The 26,637-nt window shown below is 45.0% G+C and overlaps 1 protein-coding gene and 1 non-coding gene across 2 annotated transcripts in view; one reads left to right on the top strand and one right to left on the bottom strand.

The window, feature by feature from the left end:
• Positions 1-26,637, top strand: part of LOC145346843 (piezo-type mechanosensitive ion channel component 2-like) — an 895,380-nt gene that overhangs the window by 202,408 nt on the left and 666,335 nt on the right. The gene's annotated exons all lie outside the window — the stretch shown is intronic.
• Positions 3,684-3,871, bottom strand: LOC145347110 (U2 spliceosomal RNA). The gene has a single exon (XR_013887768.1). It is a non-coding gene; the product is annotated as a U2 spliceosomal RNA (small nuclear RNA).

Genomic DNA, 26,637 nt, shown 5'->3' with positions numbered 1-26,637 from the left:
GACAAGTGCAAGATAATTAAGGAAAGCCAGCATAGATTCATTGAGAAAATCATGTTAAACTAATTTGCTGGAGTTTTGAGTGGCAACAGAGAAGGTTGATAAGGGCATGGAGACTGCTGTTGATGTGATGTATATAGATTTTCAAAAAAACATTTGATATAGTGCCACATAACTGACTTGTGAATGAAATTCTAGATCATGGAATAAAAGGGCAAGTAGACACTTGGATAAGAAATTAGCTGAGCCACAGGAAACAAAGGCTGATAAGAAGTGGCTTTTCAGATTGTGGGAAGGTTTGTCGTGGAGTTTCCCAGGAGTCAATGTTGGGACACTTACTCTCCCTCATATATGTTAATGACCTAAAATGTACGTTCAGGGCATATTTGCAGAGATATTTGAATCATCGACAGCCATAGGTGAGGTGCCTGAAGATTGGAGGGTGGAAAATGTTGTATCTTTGTTTATAAAGGGCTGCAGAAAAAAGCCTGGGAGCTACAGGCTGGCAAGCCTCGCATCTGTAGTGGGTAAGTTGTTATAAGGTATTCTGAGACAGGATCTACAGGCATTTAGAGATGCAAGGACTGATTAGGGACAGTTAGCATGGCTTTTTGAGTGGAAAATCATGTCCGACAAATTTGAGTGAGTTTTTTGAAGGGGTAACCAAAAAGGTAGATGAGGGCAGTACAGTTAATGCTATCTACATGGACTTTAGCAAGGCCTTTGACAAGGTGCCGCATGGTAGGTTGTTGCATAAAATTAAATCTCATGGGATCCAGGGTGGTGTAGCCAAATGCGTGTAAAATTGGCTTGATGACAGAAGGCAGAAGGTTGTTTTTCAAACTGGAGGCCTGTGACCAGCAGTGTGCCTCAGGGATCAGTGCTGGATCTACTGTTATTTGTCATTTATATGAATGATGTGGATGAGAATTTAGGAGGCATGGTTAGTAAGTTTGCAGATGATACCAAGATTGATGTCTAGTGAACAGTGAAGAAGGTTATCTAGGATTGCGATGGGATCTTGAGCAATTGGGCCAGTGGACTAACAAATGACAGATGGAGTTTAATTTAGATAAATGCAAGGTGATGTATTTTGGTCGATTGACCAATGCAGGATTTACTCAGTTACTGGAAAGGCACTGGGGAGAGCTATACAAAGAGATCTAGAGATACAGGTTCATAGCTCCTTGAAAGTGGAATCCCAGGTGGAAAGTGGTAAAGAAAGTATTTGGCATGCTTGGTTTCATTGATCAGAACATTGAGTGAAGTTATACAAGACATTGGTAAGGCCACACTTAGAATACTGTGTACAGTTCTGGTCACATTATTAGAAAGGATATTATTAAACTAGAAAGGATGCAGAAATGATTTACTAGGATGCTACTGGGACTTGATGGTTTGAGAGGCTGGGATTTTTTTCTCTGGAGTGTAGGAGGCTTCGGGCTGATCTATGCCCCTCATTATAAAATAATGAGAGGCATAGATCAGCTAGATAGTCAATATCTTTTCCCAAAGGTAGAGGGCATAGTTTTAAGGTGAAAGATACAAAAGGGTCCAGAGAGGCAATTTTTTCAGAAGATGGTGAGTGTCTGGAACAAGCTGCCAGAGGTAATAGTACAATTGTCTTTTAAAAAGCGTCTTTTATCTTTTAAAAGTGAAGATAGCGGAGAGGGTAGAGAGGAATTTCACAAGAATGAAGCCAGTGATAATTAACAAGAATGCTTGGGACTAATTTTCTTGGGAAATAGAAGGCTGTTCATGGAGGCCTATTCAAGACCCTGAAAGGCAAAGCCAAGGTAAATAGTGAGAAAAGCATCAAGAACTAGAGGACACAGTTTAAAAATGATTGGCAAAAGCTGCAAAAATGATGCAAAGAAAAGCTTTTTAACCCAGAGGGGGAAGGGACTCTGGAGTAAAGTTTCGGACAGCATGATGGAAGCAAATTCGATCGAGATATTCAAAAGGGAATTGGATTGCTATCTGAAAAATGTGCAAGGTTGTGGGGATAAAGCAATGGCATAAGACTAGGTAGAATGCTCTGAGCCAATGCAGACTTGATGGGTTGGATGGCCGCCTTCTGCAGCAAAGATTCTGTGATTTATATCGAGGGCAGTCATTCTTACCTCACCTCTTGAATTCATCTCTTCTGTCCATGTTTGGACTAAAGCCATAAGGTTATAAATTGAGTGGGCATGAAGGAACCCGTACTGAGCAGGTTATTGTTGAGTAAGTGCCGCTTGATACTGTTGACCATCCCTTCCACCAATTTACTGATGATAGAGAGTAGACTGATTGAGTGTAATTGGTTGATTTGGATTGGTCCTGCTTTGTGGACATAACGTACCAGACAGCTTTCTGCATTGCTATGTAGCTGTGCTGAGGGTGCAACTAGTTCTGGAGTACAAGTCTTCAGTTCTAGTGCTGGAATGTTGTCTGGACCCACAGCCTTTGCAGTATTCAGTACCTTCAGCTGTTTCTTGGTATCATGGAGTGAATCAAATTAGCTGGAGACTGGTATCTGTGGTGCTGGGGACCTCAGGAGGAGGCTGAGATGATTCATTCACTTGGTACTTTAAACCATTGATGATTGCAAATATTTCAGCTTTGTCTTCCTTATCATTATAGGTAGGGATATATTAAAGCTTCTTCTCCAGTTAGTTTAATTGTCCACCACCATTCATGACTTAATTTGAAAGGGGAAGGAAGTAAATAGTCATGACAGCAACGTCAAGAAAATAAAAATTACCAATTCCCAGGTACAGGTGCTTAGCAGTCCCTGGGTCCAGCTGGATTTCACCTTACGTTAAGCTCTCACTAGCCAGTTCTTTTATGTTGTTGGTTTTAATTTTCCAAAATTCAGACAGTAAGGAAAAGGTTCCACTTGATTGCAAAATAAATATTGTAACACCTTTATTTTAAGAAAGGGAGACAGGAAACAGTTGGCCAGATAGTTTAACAGCTGGCATATAGGTTTTGAACACAAGTCAAAAAATGTACAGCTGCCTCATGCAATTCAGTTGCTACATTGCAAATTAAGTTCAAGAAGTGACTGAAACATGGGATGAATGCTGCACAGAGGCTTGCTCGTAGACCTGAATACTTTCCTGACATTTGTGGCATTAACAAAATTCTGCCCATGACAATTTTTGATGTCCAACCTAAATTTGCAATGATTTCCAAAAACGTTTTCCCCAGGCACTCTGAAGTGTGGGATCGAACGTAGAACATAGAACAGTACAGCATAGTACAGGCCCTTTGGCCCTCGATGTTGTGCCGAGCTATGTCTGAACCCAAGATCAAGCTATCATTCTGGTGTGTTCCATGTGCCTATCTAAGAACCTCTTGAAAGTTGCTAAAGTGTCTGACTCCACTATCACAGCAAGCAGTGCATTCCACACCCCAACCACTCTGAGTAAAGAATCTACCTCGGACATCCCTCCTTTATCTCCCACCATGAACCTTAAAGTTATGCCCCCTAGTAACAACTACATCCACCCAAGGAAATAGAGTGGACGTGCAGAGACTATCTATCCCCCTCATCATCTTATAAACCTCTTTTTTTAAAAACTTTACTCCAATTCAATCCAATCAAATGAAATCAAATCCAATTCAGTCCCAATAAGTTGAGACATTCCTGATCCAAGCTGACAAGACAGGGCTGTCGCCTCCTGTCTTGGGCTTGATCTACATGATCCAAGCTGATTGGAGTAGGTATAGCTCCTCCTCCAAGGCTTGATCCTCCTCCAAGGCCAGAAGGCCGAGATGCCGCTTTAAAAAATTGCTTCAAATGAAGCTAAAATGTAACCTAATGACTTCAACCAAGTACAGCAAGTCGATACAACACTTGATCTCAGCCAAAAGGCCGAGAAGCGATATAAACCTCTATTAAGTCACCTCTCATCCTTCTCTACTCTAAAGAGAAAAGCCCCGGCTTCTTCAACCTTTCCTCATAAGACCTACCCTCCAAACCAGGCAGCATCCTGGTAAATCTCCTCTGCACTCTCTCCAATGCTTCCACATCCTTCTTATAGTGAGGTGACCAGAACTGAACACAATATTCCAAATGTGGCCTCACCAAGGTCCGGTATAGTTGCAGCATAACCCCACGGCTCTTAAACTCAAACCCCCTGTTAATAAACGCTAACACACTATAAGCCTTCTTCACGGCTCTATCCACTTGAGTGGCAACCTTCAGAGATCTGTGGATATGAACCCCAAGATCTCTCTGTTCCTCCACATTCCTCAGAACCATGCCTTTGACCCTGTAATCTGCATTCAAATTTGTCCTACCGAAATGAATCACCTCACACTTATCAGGGTTAAACTCCATCTGCCACTTTTCTGCCCAGCTCTGCATCCTATCAATGTCTCTTTGCAGCCTACAAGAGCCCTCCACCTCGTCCACTACTCCACCAACCTTGGTGTCATCAACAAATTTACTAACCCACCCTTCAGCCCCCTCTTCCAAGGCATTGATAAAAATCACAAATATCAGAGGACCCAGCACTGATCCCTGTGGTACATCGCTGGTAACTGGCCTCCAGTCTGAAAATTTTCCCTCCACCACCACCCTTTGTCTTCTTTGAGACAGCCAGTTGCTTATCCAATCAGCCAAATTTCCTTCTATCCCACACCTCCTTAATTTCTTCATGAGCTACCATGGGGAACCTTATCAAACACCTTATTAAAATCCAAGTATATGACATCAACTGCTCTACTTTGTCTATACATTTAATTACCCCTTCAAAGAATTCAATCAAATTTGTGAGACAGGACTTACCTGTCATGAAAGTCTGCTGACTATTCCAGGTTAAGCTGCATTTTTCCAAATGGTCATAAATCCTATCTCTCAGGACCCTTTCCATTAACTTACCAACCACCAAAGTAAGACTGACTGGTCTATAATTACCAGGGTCATTCCTATTTCCTTTCTTGAAGAGAGGAACAACATTGGCTACTCTCCAGTCTTTTGGAACAATCCCTGTGGACAGTGAGGACCCAAAGATCAAAGCTAAAGTCTTCACAATTTCATCCCTTGCCTCCCAAAGTATCCTAAGATGTATCCCATCTGGCCCAGGGTACTTATCCACCCTCAGGTTTTTCAAAATTGCTAATACATCTTCCCTCAGAACATCTACCTCTTCCATCCTATCAGCCTGTATCACACTCTCATCCTTAAAAACATGGCCCCTCTCCTTAGTGAGCACTGAAGAAAAGTATTCATTCAACACCTCTCCTATCTCTTCCTACTCCATGCACAAGTTCCCATTACCATCCTTGACTGGCCCTAACCTCACCCTGGTCATTCTTTTATTTCTCACATAAGAGTAAAAAACCTTGGGGTTTTCCTTGATCTGACCCGCCAAGGACTTCTTATGCCCCCTCCTAGCTCTTCTATGCCCTTTTTTTTAAACTCATTCCTAGCTACCTTGTAATCCTCAAGCGACCCAATTGAACCTTGTTTTTTCACCTTTTTTTCTCTTGCCAAGACATTCAATCTCCTTTGTGAATCATGGTTCCCTCACTTGGCTATTTCCTCCCTGCCTGACAGGGACATACCTATTAAGGACACGCAGTATTTGTTTCTTGAACAAGCTCCACTTTTCATTTGTGCCCATACCTGACAGTTTCTGTTCCCATCTTATGCCCCCTAATTCATGCCTAATCACATCATAATTACCCCTGCCTCAATTATAAACCTTGCCCTGCCATATGATTCAATCCCTCTCCATTGCAATGATGAAGGACACCGAACTGTGATCACTATCTCCAAAGTGTTCTCCCACAAACAAATCTAACATTTGGCCTGATCCATTACCTAGTACCAAGTTTAATGTGGCCTCACCTCTTGTCGGCTTATCCACATATTGTGTCAGGAAACCCTCCTGCACACACTGTACAAAAAGTGTCCCATCTGCACTATTCAATCTTTAAAGGTTCCAAGTGAGTGAGTGTGAGTGTGTGTGAGTGAGAGTGTGGAAAGTTAAAGTCACCCATGATAACTACCCTGTCACCTCCACACAGTAGGAAGTCTCGCAACACCAGGTTAAAGTCCAACAGGTTTATTTGGTAGTAAACGCCACTAGCTCCCCGCTCACCTGATGAAGGAACAGCGTTCTGAAAGCTAGTGGTGTTTACTGTCAAATAAACCTGTTGGACTTTAACCTGGTGTTGTAAGACTTCTTACTGCATTTACCTCCACACCTATCCATAATCTGCTTTGCCATTTCCTCCTCCACATCTCTATTACTATTTGAAGGCCTATAGAAAACTCTTAACAACATTATTGCTCCTTTCCTATTTCTAACTTCAGCCCATATTACCTCAGTAGGCAGGTCCCCCTCGAAATGCCTTTCAACAGCCGTTAAACTATCCTTGATTAACAATGCTACTCCTCCACCTTTTTTATCACCTTTCCTACTCTCACTGAAACACCTATACCCCAGAACTGCCAACAACCATTCCTGTCCCTGTTCTAACCATGGTCTCCGTAATGGCCACAACATCATAGTCCCAGGTACCAATCAGCGCTCCAAGTTCACCTACCTTATTCCTGATGCTCCTTGCATTGAAGTAAATACACTTCAACTCACCAGCCTGTCTGCCTGTACACTCCTGCAACCTTGATGCCTTCCTCAGTCCCTCCCTATGCTCAACGCTGGCTTCGGGGCTACAGCTCATTTTCCCATCCCCCTGACAAATTAGGTTCAACCCCCCCTGAAGAGTCATAGCAAATTTCCCTCCCAGGATATTGGTGCCCCTCTGATTCAGGTGCAAACTGTCCTATTTGTACAGGTCCCATCTTGCCCAGAATGTGCTCCAGTTATCCATGTAAATGAAATCCTCTCTCCTACACCATCCCTGCAGCCGCATGGTAATCTGCGCTTTCTCCCTGTTCCTCAACTCACCAGCACAAATTGTTGCTGGAAAAATGGAGAAATTGCCCTACAATTTCACCATCACTGGTCACATATCTTAAAATTAAGGTTAATTAGTCCATATGACTCACTTCTAGTATTGAATCAACTATTATGGAATAGTATTTTCATCTTTAACTTTAGTGAATTGGTTTCTGAGCTACTCTGTCATTATAGGTTTAGGGACCAAAGAACATAGAACATTACAGCGCAGTACAAGCCCTTCAGACCTTGATATTGCGCCAACCAGTAGAACCAATCTAATGACCCTCTAACCTAAGCTATTCCAATATTATCCATATGTCTGTCCAATGACCATTGGAATGCCCTTAAAGTTGGCAAGTCCACTACTGCTGCAGGCAGGACATTCCACACCCTTACTACCTCTGAGTAAAGAACCTACCTCTGACATCTGTCCTATATTTAATCACCTCTCAATTTAAAGCTACGTCCCCTCATGTTAGCCATCACCATCCGAGGAAAAACCAGACCAGATCAGAAACTCCAAGGTATATTAAGAAGTTAGCCTGACTACAACTTTTTTTTGATTTTGGCATTCAGGCCAAAGATGTTTCACTCCAGGTATGATTCTATTGACCCACTAGAAAGTTTTTATTAAAACAAACTTTATTTAACAACACAATTAAAATATAACAATTAGCATAACTGTTACAAATTGATATACTTAAACTTGACTAGGTATCATTCTTAGAGCTAGCTATCGCTGTAGTTCCAATATAAGTAATGACCACACAGACATAAATCCCCCTTCAGAATAAGTTGGCACAAAAAAAATCAGCGCATGTGGATGCTTGATTTCCAGTCTTTTAAACCCTCTGGACAGATACAAAAATACACCAGTCTTCAGGGAAAAAGACATATTTCTTGGCAGCTCCCAGTCTCCAAATCCAGGGAGAGAGAGCAAGAAAACTTCTCTTCAACAATTCCCAGCAGCAACTGATCTTATTTGCGTAAACCTAGTCCCACCCAGTCACATGATTTGTCCTGTCAATTAAACTAATCAAGTCCCATTCAACCCCGAGTAGAAAACACTAAAGCAACAACCCTGAATTAGTCCTGATTAAATCAAACATTTCAGCAATTAAGATCAATTATTCTGAAACCAATCCTGCACAGAAACATAGCCATAGAGCAATATAGCACGGAAACAGGCCTTTTGGCCCAACTGCTCCAAGCCAACCATAGTGCCCTCCCAAATAGTCCCTATTGCCCACGTTTGCCCATGTCCTTCTAATCCTTTCCCAACAGTGTACTTATCCAAATATTTTTAAAATATTGCTATTGTACCTGCCTCAACCACTTTCTCTGGCAGCTCATTCCATATATGCATCACCCTCTGTGTGAAAACATTGTCCCTCAGGCCCCTTTTAAATCTTCTCCCCTTGCCTTAAACCATGCCATCTAGTTTTCAATTCCTCTTCCCTGGGAAAAAGACTTTGCGCATCCATCCTATCTATGCCCCTCATACTTTTATATACCTCAATAAGGTCACCCCTCATTCTCTATGTTCCAAGGAATAAAGTTCTATCCTGGCCAACCTTCCCTTTAGCTCAGGCCCACTAGTCCTGGCAACATCCTTGTAAATCTCCTTCCAGTTTATCAATGTCTTTCCTATAACTACACAATACTCCAAGTGTAGCCTTAGCAACGACATATACAACTGTAACATAATGTCCCAACTCCAATACTCAATGCCCTGACTGATGAAAGTTGCAGCAGGACATAGATAGGATGCAGGACTGGGCGGAGAAGTGGCAGATGGACTTCAACGCGGATAAATGTGTAGTCGTCCATTTTGGCAGAACCAACGGGATGAACGAGTACACTATCAAGGGCAGAAGTCTGAGTAGTGTTGAGGAGCAGAAGGATCTTGGGGTCCGGGTCCACAGGACTCTTAAATCGGCCTCGCAGGTGGAGGAGGTGGTCAAGAAGGCGTATGGTGTACTGGCCTTCATTAATCGAGGGATTGAGTTTAGGAGTCGGGAGGTAATGCTGGAACTTTATAAGACCCTTGTCAGGCCTCATTTGGAGTATTGTGCGCAGTTCTGGTCGCCTCACTATAGGAAAGATGTAGAAGCTATTGAAAGGGAGCAGAGGAGATTTACAAGGATGTTGCCTGGACTGGGAGGCATGCCTTATGAAGTTAGGTTGAGGGAGCTGGGACTCTTTTCCCTGGAGAGACGAAGGTTGAGAGGCGACCTGATAGAAGTTTACAAAATGTTGAGAGGAATAGATAGGGTGGACTCTCAGAGGCTATTTCCCCGGTTTGAAATGGTCGCTACGAGAGGACACAGATTTAAGGTGCGGGGAGGGAGGTTCAGAAGTGATGTTAGGGGTAAATTTTTCACTCAGAGGGTGGTGAGTGAATGGAATCGGCTGCCGTCAGTGGTGGTGGAGGCGAACTCGCTGGGGTCTTTTAAAAGACTTCTGGATGAGTATATGGGGTTTAATGGGATTGAGGGTTATAGATAGGTCTGTAGGTTGGTAGGTGATGTGATCGGCGCAACTTGTGGGCCGAAGGGCCTGTTTGTGCTGTAGTGTTCTATGTTCTATGTTCTATGAAGGCCAGTGTGCTAACTGCCTTCTTCACCATCCTGTCTACCTGTGACACCATTTTCAGTGAACTATGTGCTTGTACTCCAAGGTCCCTCTGTTCGTCAATACTCCCCAAGACCTACCGTTCACTGTACAATCTATCCTGGTCTGACTTTCCAAAATGTAGCACTTCACACTTAGCTGTATTGAAATCCATTTGCCAATTCTCCACCTACTTCCCTAACTGATCAAAATCCCCCTGTAGCTTTTGATAACCCTCTTCACAATCAACAATATCTCCTAATTTAGTATCATGTGCAAATTTAGTATCATGTGCAAACTTATTAACCATACCTTACACATTCACATCCAAAACATTTATATAAATAACAATTAACAAAGGTGTGCCGCCCCCTGAGGCACACCATTAGTTACAGGCCTTCAATCCAAGAAACAATCATTGACCGTCACCTCTGCTTCCTACAATCGAGCCAATTTTGAATCCAGTTAGCTAGCTGTCCCAGGATCCCATGTGATCTAACCTTCCAGACTAACCTGTCATGCAGGACCTTGTCAAAGGCCTTGCTAAAGTCTTTATACACAACATCTACTCATTGTTCATTGGGAGCAGTGAAGAGAGGCAGCGATTTGCGAGTGGAGAGCTTGTAGGTGAGTAGAGCGATTTTTTAAAGCTAACTTTTTACTAGTTTTTTTTCTTTAAATTTAATACCGGAAGCAGTTGCTAAGACACTCGGGTAGAGTTTTTTTTTAACCTTACTATAAATTAGAGCGGTGAGGAATCCCGATACTCTACATAGGTAGAGTATCCCAACCCTCCCCCCTCCTCTAACGTAAAAAAGAGAGAGAGAGAGAGGGGCTCTGACTGAGAGCAGGTAAGTTTGTTTTTGTTTTTGAGTGTGCTGTAAGGGCTTTGGCTCACAAGGCCAAAGAGATAAGGGTGAGGCGAGGTAAGTTATAAGTTTTTTTTACCTTTTCCTCTGGGTTACTAAAAAGGGGCAAGTATGGGTGTGAGGCCAGTATGTTGTTGCCAGTGCAACATGTGGGAGGTCTTGGAGGCTCCTGGTCTACCAGACATCCACACCTGTGCTCGGTGTGTGGAGCTGCAGTCCCTACGGAACCAGGTTAAGGAGCTGCAGATGCAGCTCGAGGACCTTCGGCTCATTAGAGAGAGTGAGGAGATAATTGACAGGAGCTATCAGCAAGTAGTCACACCAGGGCAACGGGAAGAAGGCACGTGGGTAACTATTAGGAAGGGGAAACCTCAGGTGATGGAGAGCACGCCGGCAGATGTCCCCCTTCAAAATAAGTACTCCTGCCTGAGTACTACTGGGGGGGAAAAGCTCATCCGAGGGAGGCAGCAGTGACCAGGTCTCTGGAGCTGAGCCAGTATGTCAAAAAATTAAGAAAGAGAGCAGAAAGGTAGTACTAATAGGGGACTCCACAGTGAGGGGGGTGGACAGGCGTTTTTGTGGGCGTAGACGTGAGTCGCAGATGGTGGTTTGTCTCCCTGGAGCTGGGATCCGGGATGTCTCTGGGCGTGTTCCAGACATCCTGAAAGGGGAGGGTGAGGAACCGGAGGTTGTAGTGCATATAGGTACTGCTGACATAGGTAAGAAGAGGGAGGCAGTCATGAAAAGGGACTATAGGGAACTGGGTAGGCAGCTGAGGAAGAGGAAAGCGAAGGTAGTAATCTCAGGATTGCTGCCTGTGCCACGGGAGAATGAGGCTAGGAATGGAATGAGGTGGAGGCTGAATGCATGGCTGAGGGACTGGAGCAGGGGGCAGGGATTTTGGTTCCTAGATCATTGGGACCTCTTTAGGGGCAGGTGTGACCTGTACAGTAAAGACGGGTGGCACTTGAATCGCAGGGGGACTAATATCTTGGTGGGAAGACTGGCTAGGGCTACTGGGGGGACTTTAAACTAGAAAGGATGGGGGGAGGGAATAGTGTTGGGGAGACTGGGACCGAGGAGGTTAGCTCCCAGGTAGGGAAGGACTGCAGGCAGTATGAGAGGGAGGTTAGACAGGTGGTGGAGAAGGGAAATGTCCAGACTGAGGGGCTGAAGTGTATCTATTTTAACGCCAGGAGTGTAGTAAATAAGGTAGATGAGCTTAGGTCGTGGATTGCTGCTTGGGAATGTGATGTGGTGGCCATTACGGAGACTTGGATGTCTCAGGGACAGGACTGGGTACTTCAGGTGCCAGGATTCAGATGCTTCAGGAAGGACAGGGAGGGAGGCAAAAGAAGTGGTGGAGTGGCACTGTTGATCAGGGACAGTGTCATGGCTGCAGAGAAGGAGGATGCCATGGAGGGACTGACTACTGAGTCTCGGTGGGTGGAAGTTAGGAACAGCAAAGGGTCGATAACTTTGCTGGGTGTATTCTATAGGCCGCCCAATAGTGACAGGGAAGTTGAGGTGCAGATAGGGAAACAGATCCTCGAGGGATGTAGTAATAACAGAGTTGTTGTGATGGGAGACTTCAATTTCCCAAACATTGATTGGAATATCTCAAGGGTAAGGGGTTTGGATGGGGAGGAGTTTGTTAGGTGTGTTCAGGAGGGGTTCCTGACACAGTATGTGGATAAGCCTACGAGAGGAGAGGCTGTACTTGACCTGGTACTGGCGAATGAACCAGGACAGGTGACGGATCTCTCGGTAGGAGAGCATCTTGCCTTCACAATTGCATTGGAGCGAGATAGGATCAGGCAGGCTAGGAAGGTGTTTGTCTGGAGTAAGGGGAAATACGAAGACGTCAGGAAGTTAATTGGACAAATAAACTGGAAGGAGGCATTCTTGGGGAAAAGTACAGAAGGAAGGTGGTGGATATTCAAGGAATGTTTGTCTGGAGCTCTGCACGACAACGTTCCGATGAGACAAGGAGGTTTTGGTAGGTCGCGGGAACCGTGGTGCACGAAGGCTGTGGTGAACCTAGTCAGGAAGAAAAGGAAGGTGTACAAAAGGTTCAGGGAGCTAGGAGATGTTAAAGATCTAGAGGAGTATAAGGATTGTAGAAAGGAAAAAGGGAAAAGAGCCAGAAGGGGTCATGAGAAGGCCTTGGCGGGTAAGATTAAGGAGAATCCCAAGGCCTTCTACAAATGTGTGAAAAGTAAAAGGATGAGAAGAGAAGAGATAGGACCTATAAAAGGTGAAGGGGGAAAGGTCTGTGTGGAACCAGAAGAAATGGCAGAGGTGCTTAATGAGTACTTTGCCTCAGTATTCACGGTGGAAAAGGATCTGGGAGATTTTGCTACAGGTTTGCAGCAGATGGAAAAGATTGAGTATGTGGATATTAAGGAAGAGGATGTGTTAGAACTTTTGAATTCTATCAAGATAGATAAGTCGCCGGGACCAGATGGGATGTACCCCAGGTTACTGTGGGAGGTGAGGGAGGTGATTGTGGAGCCCCTGGCGATGATCTTTGCGTTGTCGATGGAGACAGGAGAGGTTCCGGAGGATTGGAGGATTGCGGATGTGGTTCCTATTTTCAAGAAAGGGAACAGAGATAGCACGGGAAATTACCGACCGGTGAGTCTGACCTCAGTGGTTGGTAAGCTGATGGAGAGGCTGCTGAGGGACAAGATTTATGAGCATTTGGAGAGGTTTAGCATGATCAGAAATAGTCAGCATGGTTTTGTCAAGGGCAGGTCATGCCTTACGAGCCTAGTTGAGTTCTTCAAAAATGTGACTGAACACATTGACAAAGGAAGAGCAGTGGACGTGGTGTACATGGACTTCAGCAAGGCGTTTGATAAGGTCTCCCATGCAAGACTTCTTGAGAAGGTGAGAGGGCATGGGATCCAAGGGGCTTTGGCCTTGTGGATCAAGAACTGGCTTGCCTGCAGAAGGCAGAGAGTGGTTGTGGATGGGTCTTTTTCTGCAAGGAGGTCGGTCACCAGTGGAGTGTCCCAGGGATCTGTTCTAGGACCCTTGCTGTTTGTCATTTTCATAAATGACCTAGATGAGGAAGTGGAGGGATGCGTTAGCAAGTTCGCCGATGACACGAAGGTCGGTGGTGTTGTGGATGGTCTGGAAGGATGTCAGAAGTTGCAGCAGGACATAAATAGGATGCAAGACTGGGCGGAGAAGTGGCAGATGGACTTCAACGCAGATAAATGTGTAGTGGTCCATTTTGGCAGGACCAATGGGATGAACGAGTAGATTATCAAGGGCAGGAGTCTTAGCAGTGTTGAAGAGCAGAAGGATCTTGGGGTCCGGGTCCATAGGACTCTTAAATCGGCCTCGCAGGTGGAGGATGTGGTCAAGAAGGCGTATGGCGTACTGGCCTTCATTAATCGAGGGATTGAGTTTAGGAGTCGGGAGGTAATGCTGCAACTTCATAAGTCCCTTGTCAGGCCCCACTTGGAGTACTGTGCGCAGTTCTGGCCGCCTCACTATAGGAAGGACGTAGAAGCTATTGAAAGGGTACAGAGGAGATTTACAAGGATGTTGCCTGGATTGGGAGGCATGCCTTATGAAGATAGGTTGAGGGAGCTGGGACTCTTCTCCCTGGAGAGACGAAGGTTGAGAGGCGACCTGATAGAAGTTTATAAAATGTTGAGAGGAATAGATAGGGTGGATTCTCAGAGGCTATTTCCCCGGGTTGAAATGGTCGCTATGAGAGGACACAGATTTAAGGTGTGGGGAAGCAAGTACAGAGGTGATGTTAGGGGTAAGTTTTTCACTCAGAAGGTGGTGAGTGAATGGAATCGGCTGCCGTCAGTGGTGGTGGGGGCGAACTCGCTGGGGTCTTTTAAAAGACTTCTGGATGAGGATATGGGATTTAATGGGATTGGGGGTTACAGATAGGTCTATGGATTGGTAGGTGTTGATGTGATCGGCGCAACTTGTGGACCAAAGGGCCTGTTTGTGCTGTAGTGTTCTATGTTCTATGTTCTACTGCCCTATCCTCATCCATCCTCTTGGTTACCTCTTTGAAAAACTCTAAAAGATTAATCAGATATAATTTCCCATGCAAAAAGCCATGCTGACTACACTAATCAGACCCTGACTATTCAAATGTTGGTAGATCCTGTCCTACAGATCCCCTTCATAACTTACCCACCACTGATGTCAGGCTTACCAGCGTGTAATTCCCTTGCTTGTATTTGCTACCCTTCTTAAACAATGGAACATTAGCCATTCTTTCATCTTTCAGAACTTCTGCCATGGAAAAAGATGAAGCAAATATCTCTGCAAGGACCTCTGCACTTTCTTTCCTAGCCTCCCACAAGATCTGAGGATGCATTTGATCAGCCCAGGGGATTTATCCATGTTAATGTGCATTAAAGCTTCAAATACATGACACATTTAAAACATTTAACGATGTGGCATTGTCACAATAGTGATGAAGTCATTGTACTTCTGTGCAATAAAATCCTAAGTCACAATATTGATAGCTTTACAAATGTTTGAGAAGCTTGTCAAATTCACTGAAATATTCAAGGCAGGTGAAAAAATTATCTCCTTGACTTGACACTGAAGACTCATTATGTCCTCTTAAAGTAAGTGCCAAGGGAGATAGCAGTTTGACTGTGGGACCACTTCTTAGCACTTTCCCCTCGTAAGAATACTACGAGACCATAAGACATAGGAGCAGAATTAGGCCTTTCAGCCCATCAAGTCTGCTTTGCCATTCAATCATGGCTAATTTTTTTCTCATGCAAATTCTCCTGCCTTTTCCCGTAACCTCTGATGCCCTTATTAATCAAGAGCCTATCTATCTCTGTCTTAAAAACACTCAGTGACCTGGCTTCCACAGCCTTCTGCGGCAAAGAGTTCCACAGATTCACCACTCTCTGGCTGAGGAAATTCCTCCTCATCTCTGCTTTAAAGATCGTCTCTTTAGCCTGAGGTTGTGCCCTCTGGTTCTAGTTTTTCCTACTAGTGGAAACATCCTTTCCATATCCAGTCTATCCTGGCCTCGCAGTATCTTGTAAGCTTCAATAAGATCCCTCCTCATCCTTCTAAACTCCAGCGAGTGCAGACACAGGATCCTCAAGCATTCTACATACTTCTTTTTAACTTGAGCCAATAACGTAGAATCAATTATTCCAGATGATTTACAACTTGGAATGAATGCATACATAGCCTTAATATGACTTCTGGAAGCTTCGCGATCAGCAAGATCGCTTTCCGAAATTTCTCCAGTTAGAGCACCCATTGATGAAAACATGTTTCCCTCTACTAGGGTCAGGGAATAATTTGCAAACATAACAGTAGACTGCCTTGGTTTTCTGAAAATAATCAACCAATTTCTCCTTTCCATTTCCTTTCATCCTCAGAAAATGGGACTCATGAATACTGCTTTTGGCCACCAACACCAAACTCTTTTCTCAGATTTTTCATATTACCTGGTCTATTTATTACAAAGTATTCAATCATACCCTGTCATAAGCAATGTCATAAGCCATAAGCAATGTCTTGTAGGTTTCTTCCCTCACGACAGCTGCAGAAGAATTCAGAGTTCACTTCTCATTCTTGAACAACAACTTCAACATTTTCAGGCAATGTGCCATCACTGGAAATTGGCAAGTCAAAGTCATCAGATAATTTGTCCATAATTTTGGTAGATGAGGATGAATGTACAGTTTGCACCACCCAATACTTCAAACTTTCTAAAGTAAAATGACAAACTGTCTTTTTGGCGGCTTTGTCCTCTTGCCTTGCCTTTAATTTTCTGTGCTTTTGACTGCCAAATTGATAGTGTTGCTTTGCATTGACTCATGTTTCTTGACTTTAACGAATTACATTTCTGAAAGAGCAGACTTTTTTGCCCTCCTCAGCCCTTGGGTTCAAGTTGTCTGTGCTCGCTTAATGACCCCACTGTTGTGCTGGCTCATTGGTTCCCTGGCTATGGTATGGCCTTAGCCCCGTCCTCAGTTGCCCAGTCCTCCACAGCCCTGGTTGGGGTCCAAGTTGCCCCTGGTCACTCAACAACCTCACTGTTCTGCTGTCTCACTGGTTGTCTGCCTGGCTATCTGAACTCCTCATCTTGCCCTCAGCTCATTGCCCAGCCCTTCTCAGCCCTACTGGCCTGGTCAACTTGCCCCGATGTTCCCCTTAATGACTGCTGGCACGTCCTTGACTTTCGTACCTTACCTCTACTTTACAATGACCGTGGCAAATGTGCTGCTGCTTTGCCTGTTGCTTGATTGGCCTTCTCAGCTTGTCCTCAGTTCATCGCCAACCAGTCTTTTCAGTCTTGCTGTTGGCCTGGTTGAGCCGCCCTGCTGCTTCCTCTCGACTACTGCTGGCAACTCCTTGGCCATCACACCTCAGCTCTGCACAACACTGACTTCAGGGAATGTACTCGCTCATTCACTGGCTGCCTTGCCTGCTGTCTGGCCTCCATGCCTTGCCTTTGTCTTTGGTTCGTTGCCCATGATTGAGTCACCCCATTACTTCACTCAATAACTGCCAGTGCCGCCTCAGACTTAACACCTTGCCTCTACTTGATGACAACATTGGGAAATGTGCTGGCTCACTTACTAGCTGCGACGCCTTCTGCCTGACTGACCGCCTCACCTTGCCCTCGGTTTGTTGCCCACTAGCCCTTTGAACCTTGCTGCTAGTCTGGTCGAGTCACCCTGCTGCTCCCTTTGAGAACTGCAGCACCTGTACGGCCTACACAGCTCACCTATACCCTGACAACCTCACTCACTTCATTGGTTTCATCGCCTGTTGGATGGCCTCACCTCACCTTAACTTCACTCTCAGCTTGTTGCCCACCAGCCCTCTCAGCTGGTGGTGTGGTTGAGTTGCCCATTGCTCACTCTGATGACCACTGGCTTCTAGGCATAATGTATTTCATTGTAAATCTGCCCCTGGGTCTAACATATTCTTCCTCCTTGACAGTGTCTATGACTCAAAACGTTAAGTCTACTTGATAAATGCTGGCAGACCTGCTGAGATTTTCCTGTGTCTTCTGTTCTTGTTTCAGATTCCAACATTCACAATATTTTGCTATTCCAATGACTCTTCACTTGTAATATAAACCCTCACACCCAAAGCAAACTTACTATTGGCTCAGGTTGCTCTGGCCTCCATAGATCCCTGGCCCTGGTCAGAAATTGGCTTGCGTGTTTTTATACTTTGGTTGCCTGTTCATCATCCTCAGCCCTGGCATGGGGGTTGAGAGTTGACCTGCTGCTCCCTTTGATAACTGCCAGCCAGTGCCTGCCCTCAGAAGCTTGCAACCCTTAAGTTAAGTTATTTACCTTGCTGTTAGCTTAGCTACCTGCTTGGTCATCGAGTCTCCTCAGCACTGCTTAAGAAACCTGGGCTGTTGTTTTAAAATATATTTTTGGGAATCCTCAGTGCTGTTGTTCTATTTTCTCATCGAAGTTATCAAACTCTCAATGATTTTGCACAATGTTTTCCCACTCTTAGCGGGTCTCCACCAAGCAGAGACCAATGTTGCTTTGTATTGATTGCAGATGGGTTCAATGATCCTATCAGCAAATTCAGAGCTCTCAGGCTCTGATTGGAGGTTACCTACCAGCATGGGGTCCCGCTTTGATTAGGGTCCTGTATCTAGGCATAATGTGCTTCATTGTAAGTCTGCTTCTAGCTCTAACACATTCTTTGTCAAAACTGAAAGGAGGGAGAGTCAATGACTCAAAATGTTTACTCCCCTGATAGACAATGACATGATCTGCTGAGTTATTCACATGTCCTCTGTTGTTTCAGATTCCAAGCTCTGCAGTTTTGGCCATTCCAATGTCTCTTCACTTTTAATAGAGATAGGCACTGGCAGTGTAGTCTCCTTGCAGCCTAGTTTTTAAAACTAGTCTTTGTTCATTCATGAAATATTGTGGTGAAATTATTGAGATCATGAAGCAATAGAATTTTGCACAGAACCATAGCAAATTCTAAGCCTGTTCTTTAATTGATTTTACTGAGTGCACCATGATTAGATTCTGGAAAATCACTAAGCTATGAGTCACATCATAAAAACTAATTAGAGTTTGCTTGCCAGTTTATCATCCTGCTGTGGTTGCCGTTAATTGGCATCTTAGATGATGTTGCCAAACTGTGTGTTAAATTTTTGGAAGAATATTCATTTGAAATAGAAGGGAGTTTATTTTGGATTTACTTGAATAACAGCTTTAAATAACTTATTTGAAAAATAGTTTTGTTTTATTCATTTGTGGTTCATGGCCATCATTTATTGCTCATTCCTAGTTGCCCTTGAGAAGGTGGTGGCAAGCTGCCTTTTTGAATCGCTGCAGTTCTTGTGTTGACCTTGTGCTGACCACAATGCTGTTAGGGAGGGAATTCCAGGATTTTGACCCAGCGACTGTGAAGGAACGGTAATATATTTCCAAATCAGGTTGCTGAATGGCTTGGAGAGGAACTTGCAGATGGTGGTGTTCCCATGTATCTGCTACCCTTATCTTTCTAGGTGGAAGTGGTCATGGGTTTGGAAATGCTGTCAAAGGATCTTTGATGAATTGCTGCAGTGCATCTTGTAAATAGTACACACTGCTGCTAATGAGCATTAGTGATGGAGTGGAGTGGATGTTTGTAGATGTGGTGCCAATCAAGTGGATTGCTTTGTCCTGAATAGTGTCAAGCTTCATGAGTGTTATTGTATCCACCAGGCAAGTGGGGAGTATTCCATCACACTCCTGACTTGTGTCTTGTAGATGTGGATGCTGAGTCAGGAGGTGAGTTACTCTCTGCAGTATTCCGAGCCCCTGACCTGCTTTTATAGCCATTGTTTATGTGGTGAGTTGAGTTTCTGGTCAATGATAACCCCTAAGATGTTGACAGTGGAGGATTCAGTGATGTACTGCCATTGAATGTCAAGGGGCAGTGGTTAGAGAGTCACTTATTGATGATGGTCATTGCCTGACATTTGCGTGACGCGAATGTTACTTGCCACTTCTCAGCCCAAGCCTGGATATTGTCCAGATATTTTTGCATTTGAACATGGACTGCTTCAGTATCTGAGGAGTTGCAAATGGTGCTGAACATTGTGTAACCATTGGTGAACATCCCCACATCTAACCTTATGATGGAGAGAAGGTCATTGATGAAGCAGTTGAAGATGCTTGGGCCTGGGACATTATCCTGAGGAACTCCTGCAGAGAGGGCCTGGAGCTGAGATGACTGACCCGCCACAACCATAACCATCTTCCTATGTACCAGGTATGATTCCAGTCAGTGGAGAGTTTCCCCCAATGCCCATTGATCCCAGCTTCTCTAGGGCTCCTTGATGCCACATTCCATTTAATGTGGCCTTGATTTTAAGGGCAGTCACTCACCTCACCTCTGGAATTCAGCTCTTTTGTCCATGATCCTTTTGTCCAAAGGAACCAAGGCTTTAATGAGGTCAGGAGCTGAATGACCCTGGAGAAACCCAAACTGGGTATCTAAGAGTCTTCCATCTTGTTTTCACACTTTACAGTTACTGTTAAATCTCTGGATAGTTCAAAAGTGAAAAGATTCTATAAATATACAAACTGACGTCACATAAAACTGATTTTCCTGAAATAGTTAGCATCGCAAAATAAGATAAAGCAATTAGGGATTTGTGCAGAAACTGTTGAAAGTCTTAGTTTTACAACATTTTAGCATCTGTTGCACTGTTAATAAATGCATTGTGTTCAAAGAATATTTATAGCATATGCAGTAGCTGCATTCATCACATGGCAAAACAGGTTGATTATCAACTTGCGAACCTCTCAGTATGCCTGTGGCAGGAGAATCTCCTGGTCAATCAGAACCTGCAGAAGCAAGAACTTGCCATTGAAGTACCTTGCCAAACATAACAATGGACCAACACATGGAAGTCCATGGCCACCAATGCCATCTTGGGGCATGGTAGCTAAACAGAGGAAGAGCTTTGGAGGAGCCCTGAACCATGGCGTCTGCCAAGTAAAATCATGATTAAATATAAAGACGTGGGCCATGATTCTTCCATCCTGAACCACCAATTTTTTGGCCGGTCGGGCCAAGAGGATCACGTGCGCCGCTTTGCAGGATTCCCGCATGTGTCCCCGACACGTGCGCATCTTCCAGCGACAGATATCCAGTGCGATTGGGACCACACTGGAAATGGGCGGGAACACCAGGTAAGTTATTTTAATATTGTTTTAATGTGATTTGGATGTAATTATCAGGCCCAGGATTGAATTCTCCAGGCCCGATAGCATCTCCCACCCCGTCAGTACAATTTCACTCACACGAGGTTTAGAACAGCACCCCACTTTTGGGGGATTAGTGGGAGACCCCACTGGAGTGAAAGGGGGGCAATCAGGGTCCGCCCCCGGGGGTCAGATGGCAGGGGGTGTTGCCCCTGGGCAGGGACATCCTGGCAATGCCAGCCTGTGCCCCCATCACTACCCAAGGGGCAAAATGTCCATGCCCAGAGGGTACCTTGGCACTACCCACTGGGCATCGGGCAGTGCCGGGAGGGGCCGTAGACAGTGGGGCCTATGGGTGGTTGGTGGGTCCCACTGCCACTGCATGGGGATCGGTCCAGACTGGAGAGAAGCTAGTGATCAGGAGATCTGGGGGCGGGGGAGTTGGGGAGTCTGCCAGGGGTTGGGGGCATCTGCTGGAGGGGGATCTGCCTCCTGTGGGGCATGAGGGTGGGGGGGATCATCGTTGCTGTGGGGGGGGGGTGGTGGGAGCGGGATATGGGTGCTGGAGATTGGGAGTCTCCTGGACTGGGATGGGTGGGTGGGGTTGGGGGCAGTCCTGGGAATACTTGTGGGGCTGCATTTCAGCCATTGGGGTGTTGGGAGGGGCAGCACTGCAGGGCCCTGGGCTGGCCAGCAATTGAGCTGGCCAGCAAGCTGCAGGCTGACAGTTCGGGGCCGCTGTGCATGCGCAGGGGCCCAGAGCTGTCAGCCTCTGGCGTGAATTGGCCCTGCCCTGAGCTTTTTAATCTGATTTATTGTATTTTTGTCACATGTATTACCATACAGTGTAAAGCATTGTTTCTTGCATGCTGTAAAGACAAAGCATACCGTTCATAGAGAAGAAAACGAGAGAGTGCGTAACGTAGTGTTACAGTCATAGCTAGAATGTAGAGAAAGATCAACTTAATGCAAGGTAAGTCCATTCAAAAGTCCGACAGCAGCAGGGAAGAAGCAGTTCTTGAGTCGGCTGGTATGTGACCTCAGACTTTTGTATCTTTTTCCTGACGAAGGTGGAAGAGAGCCTGTCCATGTCCTTAATTATGCTGGCTGCTTTGCCAAGGCAGCAGGAAGTGTAGACAGAGTCAATGGATGGGAAGTTGGTTTGCGTGATGGATTGGGCCACATTCACGACCTTTTGTAGATCCTTGCGGTCTTGGGCAGAGTAGGAGCCATACCAAGCTGTGATACAACCACAAAGAATTATTTCTATGGTGCAACTGTAAAAGTTGGTGAGAGTCGTAGCTGACATGCCAAATTTCCTTAGTCTTCTGAGAGGCATAAGTGGGATTTCTTAACAATAGTGTCGGCATGGAGGGACCAGGACAGGTTGTTGGTGAGCTTTTAATGATATTCATTTTTGTGAAAGTGTGGGAGATTCGAGTCTGAACTCCCACTGAAAAAACAATCGTGATTTACACTAGTTTTCCTGCAATTCAGCATTTAGAAATTTTTTGGGAGAATCGCCTTCATCGAATCTCATCCTCCCCGAGTCACATCCCCCTCTCCCCCCACATCTCATCCTCGTCTCATCCCCCCTCACTCCCAGTCTCACCCCCCTGCGTCTCATTTCTTCCCCCTCTCCCCCGTCTCATCCCCCTCCCCCCGCGGCTCATTTCTCCCCCACCCCACTCCCTACATGCCTCATTTCTCCCCTCCTCCCTGCGCCTCTCATCCTCCCACTAACAGTACCTATATTGTAGGACGGAGAATAAATCAGGAGATAATAAGGGCATGTGAAAAAATGCAGTACTTTAATCATGGTAACTAATCTTTATGTGGATTGGGAAAATCAAATTGGCAGAGGTAGCCATGAGGAAGAATTCATAGTGTTTTCAAGACAATTTCCTAAAGCAATATGTTGTGAATCCAACCAGAAATCAGGCTAATATGTAATGACACAGATTAATAAACAATCTGAGTAAAAGGTCCCCTAGGAAACAGCATCCAGATTGAGAAAAGTGGGTCAGAAACAACTGTGCTTCACTTCAGTAAGGTATTTAGAAAGAACAGAGAGCATAGTCAGCTAGAGTGGACTGAGAAAGGAGTTTGGCAGGAAAGACAGTTGATCAGCAATGGCAGATATTTATGAAAATAGTTGATCATTCACAACAAAGATACATCCCAACAAAGAAAAATTCTAGGATGGAGTGCAGATTGCATGGATCTATAGCAGTATTGAACTTGCACTGACCCCACCCTACACCTTTGATTCCATCCTGATGTTGTGAGACTTCTTACTGTGCTTACCCCAGTCCAACATTGGCATCTCCACATCATTCATCCCAAATGGTAGGGTCAAGTTTAGCTGTGTGGAACATGTAGGTTTCAGCCACACTTTGTGCTACACAGATTCCTGTCTTGGTTGTAAAGAATGATAACCTTGTCTCATGCTATATCCTTGAAAAAGCTTTTTAAGAAATTATGGCAAAGAAGTCATTTCAAATGTGCATCCTTTCTAACAATAGATTGATCCATCTGCTGTAATGAAGCCAGCCTTTTAAATTATATTGAATCAGAATAACACCTTGATTTGTTAGAATGCCTCCTACCATGAGGAAGAAATAACTGGTTTTGGCAGATGACAGCATCCTCGCCAGCCATGCCTCATTCACTGCACACCCACATCAGAAGGTTGTGCAACTATTACCATGATGTGGAGATGCCGGTGTTGGACTGGGATAAACATAGTAAGAAGCCTTACAACACCAGGTTAAAGTCCAACAGGTTTATATGAAGGCCTTCACAACACATAACAACGCAAAGTCACTGAGCAGAGACTGATAGCCGAGTTCCGCACACACGAGGACGGCCTCAAATGGGATCTTGGGTTCATGTCACACCATCTGTAATCCCCACAACTTGCCTGGGCTTGCAAAATCTCACAAACTGACCTGTCTGGAGACAACATGCATCTCTTTAACCTGTGCTTAACGCTCTCTCCACTCACATTGCCTGTACCTTTAAGGCTTGATTACCAGTAAAGACTCGCATTCCAACCATTATTTTGTAAATTGAGTTTGTGTCTTTAAATGCCCTGTTTGTGAACAGAACTCCCACTTACCTGATGAAGGGGCAGCGCTCCGAAAGCTAGTGGCTTTTGCTACCAAATAAACCTGGGACTTTAACTTAGTGTTGTGAGACTTCTTACAACTATTACCACCCCTAGCTTTAGTGGAATTTGGCAATTAATTAAATAAATGCAGGGGAGTAACTGAAACCAGTCCTGTGACGAATTTGTGCCATGTCTGCCCAGATTTCACAAGTTATTTCCCTTTCCTTACCCAGCAAAAAGGTATTTGAGGATATTGTTGTTAAACTTCCAGTAGCTCATTGTGAAGGAAGAGAGCAGATTACAACCTTTACTCAGTTTTAGATTTATTCACCAAGTGAGGCATAAATGTATAGCTGCTAACTTTCCAACCAGTTTCAGTGTCTCTTTATTCTCTTTTCAAATTAAAATAAACAGATAAATAAATAATCAACACATTTTTAAAGAGGCACTGTAACTTTACCTTAACAAAAATGTTAATGGAAACTTACCAAATTAAGTCAAAATATTTTTGGGAGTCATGTCCTCCACCTCCTGTGGGACCTACCAATTGCAGAAGGCATAAGAACATAAGAAATAGAGCAGGAGTAGGCCATCTAGCCCCTTGAGCCTGCCCGCCATTCAGTAAGATCATGGCTGATCTGATAGTGGTTCAGTTCCAGTTATCCGCCTGCTCCCCATAACCTTAATTCCCTTATTGGTCAGAAATCTATCTACTTGTGACTTAAACACATTTAACGAGGTAGCCTCCACTGCTTCAATGGGCAGAGAATTCCAAAGATTCACTACCCTCTGGGAGAAGAAGTTCCTCCTCAACTCTGTTCTAAATTGACTCCCCCTTATTTTGAAGCTGTGTCCTCTAGTTCTTGTTTCTTTTCTAAGTGGAAATAATCTCTCTGCTTCTACCCTGTCTAGCCCCTTCATTACCTTATATGTCTCTATAAGATCTCCCCTCAGCCTTCTAAACTCCAACGAGTACATGCCCAATCTACTCAATCTCTCCTCATAAGCTAGCCCCCTCATCTCCAGAATCAAGCTGGTGAACCTTGTCTATATTCTCTCCAAGACCAATATATCCTTTCGCAAATAAGGGGACCAAAATTTCACACAGTACTCCAATTGCGGCCTCACCAGTACCTTGTACAATTGCAGCAAGACCTCCCTGCTTTTATACTCCACTCGCTCACAATAAGAACATAAGAACATAAGAAATAGGAGCAGGAGTAGGCCATCTAGCCCTTCGAGTCTGCCCCGCCATTCAATAAGATCATGGCTGATCTGTTGTGGCTCAGTTCCACTTTCCCGCCCTCTCCCCATAACCCTTAATCCCCTCTCTTATCAAGAACCCATCAACCCGCTTCTTAAAAATATTTAGCAAGGCAGCATCCACCACTTCAACGGGCAGAGAATTCCAGAGATTCACCACCCTTTGAGTGAAGAAGTTCCTCCTCAACTCCGTTCTAAACCGCCTCCCCTTTATCTTGAGGCTGTGCCCCCTAGTCCTACTGTCTTTTCTGAGTGGGAAGAGTCTCTCCACCTCTATCCTATCCATCCCATTCATCATCTTATACGTCTCAATGAGATCTCCCCTCATTCTTCTAAACTCTAACGAGTACAAGCCTAGTTTATTCAGCCTCTCCTCATAGCTCAATCCCCTCAACTCCGGTATCAGCCTAGTAAACCTCCTCTGCACTCCCTCCAGGGCCAAAATATCCTTGCGCAGGTGCGGCGCCCAAAACTGCACACAGTACTCCAGCTGCGGCCTCACCAATGCCCTATACAGCTGCAGCAAGACCTCCCTACTTTTATATTCAATCCCCCTCGCTATGAAGGCCAGCATCCCATTCGCCTTCCTGACCACCTGCTGCACCTGCAAGCTGGGTTTTTGCGACTCATGCACAAGGACCCCGAGGTCCCTCTGCACCGTCGCCTGCTGCAGTTTTTCGCCACGTAAGTAATAGTCCTTCCTACCATTCTTCCTACCAAAGTGGACCACCTCACACTTGCCAACATTAAATTCCATTTGCCATTTCCTGGCCCATTCGCCCAGCCTATCTAGATCCTTCTGCAGACTCTCCACACCCTCCGCACAATTTGCCTTTCCCCCAATCTTGGTGTCATCAGCAAATTTCGACACCCTGCACTCGGTTCCCTCCTCCAGATCATCTATATAAATGGTAAATAGCTGAGGCCCCAGCACCGACCCCTGGGGCACCCCACTAGTCACCAACCGCCAATCCGAATAGCACCCATTGACCCCCACTCTCTGCCTCCTATTTGACAACCAATCCTCTATCCACGCTAACACCCTACCCCCAACTCCATGTCCCCTGATCTTCTGCAATAACCTCTTGTGAGGTACCTTGTCAAACGCCTTCTGAAAATCCAGAAAGACCACATCCACCGGCTCTCCTCTATCCACTGCCCTAGACACATCCTCATAGAACTCCAGTAAATTTGTCAGACACGACTTCCCTTTAATGAAACCGTGTTGCGTCCGCCCTATCAAGCAATTCCCTTCAAGATGCCTCGCAATTTCCTCCTTAATGACGGATTCTAACATTTTACCTACCACAGACGTTAAACTAACCGGCCTATAATTCCCCGCCTTTTGCCTGGCACCCTTCTTAAACAACGGCGTAACATTAGCCGTTTTCCAATCTTCCGGCACTTCCCTGGAATCCAGCGACGTCTGGAAAATAACCACCAAGGCATCCACTATCACCTCCGCCATTTCTTTCAGAACCCTCGGATGCATTCCATCCGGTCCTGGGGACTTGTCCACAATCAGCCCCTCCAGTCTGTCGAGCACCACCTCTCTAGTAACAGTAATGTCATTAAGACCCTCCAGTCCTACCACCTTTCCATCGCTAACACCCGGCAAATTATTCACGTCTTCCTCCGTGAAGACAGAAACAAAAAAGTTATTCAAGACCTTAGCCATA

Source organism: Carcharhinus amblyrhynchos, chromosome 8 (assembly GCF_965287045.1).
Source record: "Carcharhinus amblyrhynchos chromosome 8, sCarAmb.v2.hapA, whole genome shotgun sequence".
Lineage (NCBI taxonomy): Eukaryota > Metazoa > Chordata > Chondrichthyes > Carcharhiniformes > Carcharhinidae > Carcharhinus > Carcharhinus amblyrhynchos.
This window is presented reverse-complemented; position numbering and strand designations above follow the sequence as displayed.